Source organism: Acyrthosiphon pisum, chromosome A1 (assembly GCF_005508785.2).
Source record: "Acyrthosiphon pisum isolate AL4f chromosome A1, pea_aphid_22Mar2018_4r6ur, whole genome shotgun sequence".
Taxonomy (NCBI): domain Eukaryota; kingdom Metazoa; phylum Arthropoda; class Insecta; order Hemiptera; family Aphididae; genus Acyrthosiphon; species Acyrthosiphon pisum.
The window spans coordinates 99,831,826-99,836,932 of record NC_042494.1 but is presented as its reverse complement, the minus strand read 5'-3'; the positions used below and the strand labels follow the sequence as shown (position 1 = coordinate 99,836,932).

General features: G+C 25.6%; 1 protein-coding gene across 2 annotated transcripts in view; it reads left to right on the top strand.

Annotated features, from left to right (window-relative positions):
* LOC100164237 (proteoglycan Cow) overlaps positions 1–1,238 on the top strand; it is a 39,412-nt gene extending 38,174 nt beyond the window's left edge. For both annotated transcript variants that reach the window (XM_001943886.4, XM_008186498.2), the window contains exon 11: positions 881–1,238. The gene's annotated coding sequence lies outside the window, so the exon portion shown is untranslated. The remainder of the gene's footprint in view (positions 1–880) is intronic.
* Positions 1,239–5,107: the final 3,869 nt, after the last annotated feature.

Genomic DNA, 5,107 nt, shown 5'->3' with positions numbered 1-5,107 from the left:
CACTTTGAAATAATGAGTGTTCAATAATAAAAGAATCACCCGGTATAGTATATTATAATAACCATGCCTTTTTTTTTGACAAAAGAACAAGAATAAATAGTAATAGCTTGAAGTAGGTAATTATAGTATTCTATAGTAATTTCCACTAGGCACTAAATTTTTATTAATAAAAATGGGAAATTATAAGTCAACTACGTATTTGAAAAACACAATACAACAATACCTAAAAAAAACTCGAAATAAAATAATGTACATTAATACATTAATGTTGGTATGTGTTGTACATTTGCTTGAGTCAAAATTGGAGGATTTTATTGCAATACTTTTTTATAAAATAAACTTAATTAAAACCAAACGATACCAAAATATTTGCAATTATTGCTCTTTTAGAGCTTAACAATACATTTGGTTTTGGAAGTTATTTCTCACAACATTGGTTTTATAACATTCAACTTTTACAAAAAATAAAACTATTAAATTACTTAGTTTTTCATTGATTAATTTTAACCCCCCACTGCTGATAATAGTATAAACTTTGCATTTTTTTTGTCATAGATACCTTACTTTTTTTTCTCATAGATATTTTGAGTTTAACATGTAAATGCTATTAAACATAAAATTAAATTAACTAATGTATACTCTTACTAACTTTTTAACTAAGAGAAAGGAAGGCCAACAAATTTTTTTTAGTATCTTTGTTACACTGTATGTATTCCCCCATGTACATTTTAATTAGGTGTGTACACTTTTAATTAATACATATTCTTATCCGTTAAAATATCAAACAAAAATGTTATCATAGTAATATGCTATATTCCTACTGATAAAATAAAAAAAAAAAAACCTATAATTTATTATAATATTATGTTTTATGTTTTAGAACAACTTCTGAACAGTTATAATAAATAATATTTTCCAACAAGTAAAGAGCGAACAAAATTTGTCTAAGTTCACAATTATCATAACCCTCAACTACAATGCAGTTTTTAGATTCAGTGCTTTTTTTTTTTTTTTTTTAACAATTTTTAGTATTGTAGATTAGATATTATGCTGTGTATGTGTTCCAGAATTTATAAAAACCTTTTTTTCTCAATAGGATTAACAATGTTTATACTCCAAAGTATTTTGCATATTATATGTATTAATTATTATTATTAACTAACTACTCTAGTAAATGTACGGTTGTGTGTACTCCCATTTTATTAAATTAATGTATTAAAAGTAAAAATGATTAAATAGATAACAGATTATTAAATTGTATTCCTCCTCCCCTTCTATCTTGTGCCATTTGTTTTTCACCAAACCCTATCTTCTAACATGTTATGTACTTACTTTTAGTAGGTCATTATATTAATTTTATATACGTTTTTTTATACATTATATTTATGATTTATGTTTTAATTGTATGATTTATAAAACAATATAGTGTATTGCACTTTAATTTTACATTTGTTTTTTAATATTTTTTGTAAACAGCATAATATGAAAATAATTCCTGTAATTAAATATAAGGTCATAATTAATTGTATATTAGGAAGTTTTTTTTCATAGACTACCACTACATAATATTATTTAATAGCTATGGACGAGCACTAGATTACATGGATAATATGATATTCTTCATTGTTTTCTTGTTGAATAACTTGCTACTATAGTACTATCTATTGGTTTAAACAATCTCTCAAATTGTATTCGTCCAATTATACATAGCTTACATACCTGTGAAAAATATCAATGTAGTTGTTAACTATTAATTTTGGTATTATTATTTTTGTCCATTTATAATTAATAAGGTTATCTATTATTAAAAATACAAAATATTGTACGACTATTCACATTCGCAGATTTGCCGTCCATGATTTTTATTTGTATTTGTATTTTTTTTTTTTTTTTGTTACCAATAATGTATGATCCAGATTTTTAATATTATGTTCTTAGTAATCTGATTAACACAAAACTTATCAAATAAGATTTTCACAGAAGATTTAAAAATTAATTATTTGTACCAAATTTTACTAATCATTATAATGTTGAATTTTTTTTGTTTCTCAAAAGTATAAGTAAGGCCCATTTCTGCCATTATAGATTGTTGTTGTATAGATGTTTAGAGTTGTGTTTATTATTGACTTTGTCATTTTCTCGCATCAGTGGGTTTTAATTTAATTATTATCATTATGATTATCATATTATTATTATAATTATAATTATTATTATTATTATTATTATTATTATTATGTTTATTAGGTAATATTATTTATTGTAACTTAAAATTATAATATATGAATCGGTATAAGTTGAAATAAGTTCATTTTATTTTCATTGAATTCATACCTGGCTTAATTTTATTATTTCAAAATTTCTTAGAAACTGTTGTTCCTGTAATTGAAAGAAACCCATAATTCATTATCTATGAATTGTATTATTCTTTTTCTAATACTGGTGATTTATTTCTCAAATTATCAACTGAAATTGTGTGGGTAAATAGTCTGTATTAAAATGTTGAAGCATATGAAATATTTTTGGATTAATAATCTATGCATGTTGTGTGCATGTTTCCAAATTACATATTGTATTGTGTGCAGAAGCGAACTGGCTAGTGTGGGGGGTGAACGATCCCCACCGGGGCCTGAAATTTAAGAAAAATGAATATGATAAATCCCAAATATTATCCTTGTATATACTTATTTAAAGTAACTTAAAGTGGTTTCGTGCCAGAAATGGTTGATCTATGGTGAGTGGTGGGTATGGTCCCTCCCTCCCGTAGGCTAAAAAAAAGAAGCTAAAGAAAAGATTTCGACCATTGAATAAAAAAATAGTTTTTGTACAATTCACACATTATGGCTTGTAATTATTGGTCATGCATTCAGAAAATGGAGACTATCATTGTTGTTGAAGTTAAAACAAATTACTGAGAACGAGAATCTTTTCAAAATATATTACAATTGTATACACCATTGGTAGATGGTTGTAAATTATAATATTACAGTAGAAAATAAGCAGAATTAAGTTGCAGAAAACAAACCTTTGAAAGACTCAATTCAATTCCCAAGACTACCTATTATAGTACTATTGATGTACTTTTGTTGTGTGATAAACACATTTTTCCCAATAAGTATTCATAAATTACTTCACATTCTTTGCGCCTCAGCAGTTTCAACAGCTACCCTGGAAAGATCTTTTTTGATATTGAAAAGACTAAAAACGTGTCAAGAAATTCTATAAGTCAGGTATATACTATATACAAAATAAAAAGGACACTTTAAAATGTTTTTATTTTTATATATAAATATAATACATATATATATTTTTTTATGTAGAATTGACTGAATGGGATTGCCATGTTAACTGTTCATTGGACAACACCTGTATACTACCCAATTAAGTAATTTACATAATATGGCACAGTCTTCCAGGAAATTAAATTTTGTTTTATAAGTAATTTAATCTATTAATAAAATAAAGTGTATTAAAATATTATATATAAATACACATATATACGAGTTCATATATATTTTTATAGAGGGGGATAGTAAGTCCTATGTTCTCACACAAGAGTAGCAGTTAAAAAATAATATACAATAATTTTATATGAAAATATATGTTTTTTAGGGTTGTTTTTATAGGTATAGTGTAAACCTAAGTGGAAATTGTTGACCCAGTCCGGCCCTGCGATATAGGTTAAGCATCTGGTATTCATATACTATTCAAAATGTATTGTAATCATGGTCATAATAGAATTACTTTTGGAGTAATGCTATAGTAATTTCATTATATTTTATTCAAACTAACTCAATTGCTGAATCTCTATGGAACAATGTGTTATTCTCCACGTTATTAAAATAATTTAAGAATGTTGAATGTATGACAAAAACTAGGGGTTAAGATATTTGAGAAAAATTAAAAATCAAAACAATTTCCTATTCCGAAAGTTTTAGATATTAACCAACAATTTTATTAAAGATCCCAGAAATTATACTACCTAATACAAGCAAAAATCAATAATCGATTTTTTTCCAAAAATATAATTATTATTAATGTATACTGACTAAAAATAAATATGTAATAAATAAATATAAATAAATAAGTATAAAAATAAAATTAAGTTAAAAATATAAATTGTAGGTATTTATTATGTGTAAACTGGCTTAAAGTTAATATGTACTCTTTGCTTTAATTTTTTTGAACGCCTTCAAGACGGAACCCCGTTAACACGGAAAAATGTCATGGTCCCATGCGATTCTGTCTTATCGAGGTTTTACTGTACATTAATTTGTTCATGTATAACATTAAGTAATTAACAATGTACCTACCTACATGGCTACATATAGTACCTACCTATACCTAATATTTATTAGTCGTTAAGAACTGATTTTGAAATTATTTTTAAAAAAGTAACTATTTATAACGCCCTACTTTTTGAATGTAAAAGGAACGGAACGTTGGGTAACGAGAATTTAATTTTAATAAAAATATTTAATGTATAACGAGTAACGTAATTTTATTAATTTTCAAAAGTAATTCTACGTTCCATATACTTACGTTTAAAATTGTAAATTGCAATGAATTTAGCTTAATTGTACCATAGATACAGTGCTCGAATTGGGGGGGGGGGGGGGGGTGCGCAGGGGGACGGAGCTCCTCTACTATTTTTATTTTTTTTTTGCGTAACCCGAATATTTTTTAGATTCTGAGTGAAACGATGAATGTATTTTTACTTGGACAGGGGGACGGACCAAACTAATGCCCAAAATAATTTTTATTAAAATTAAGAATGGATATAAGTTGTTGTCAAAGATAAAACTAATGAATACCTACCTAATGAATTTTACAATTTTTTACATAAAAATATTTTTCATCCTATCTATGGTTTTGACTAGTAATGTTCAACCTTTTTGACTCGCGATCCACTGTTTTTGTAACAATATTTTCACGACTCGTGTCACCTTTGTAGGTCATAAAATAAAGAAGACATTTTAACTATCATTAAATCTGCTGTAAAATATGGTTCGTCAATTCATTAATTACTTATTCGAATTTATAGTTTATAATTTTATAATAAACTTTTTTTTTTTTTAACAATAAAGACTTGTCTCGGTCCATTTTTATA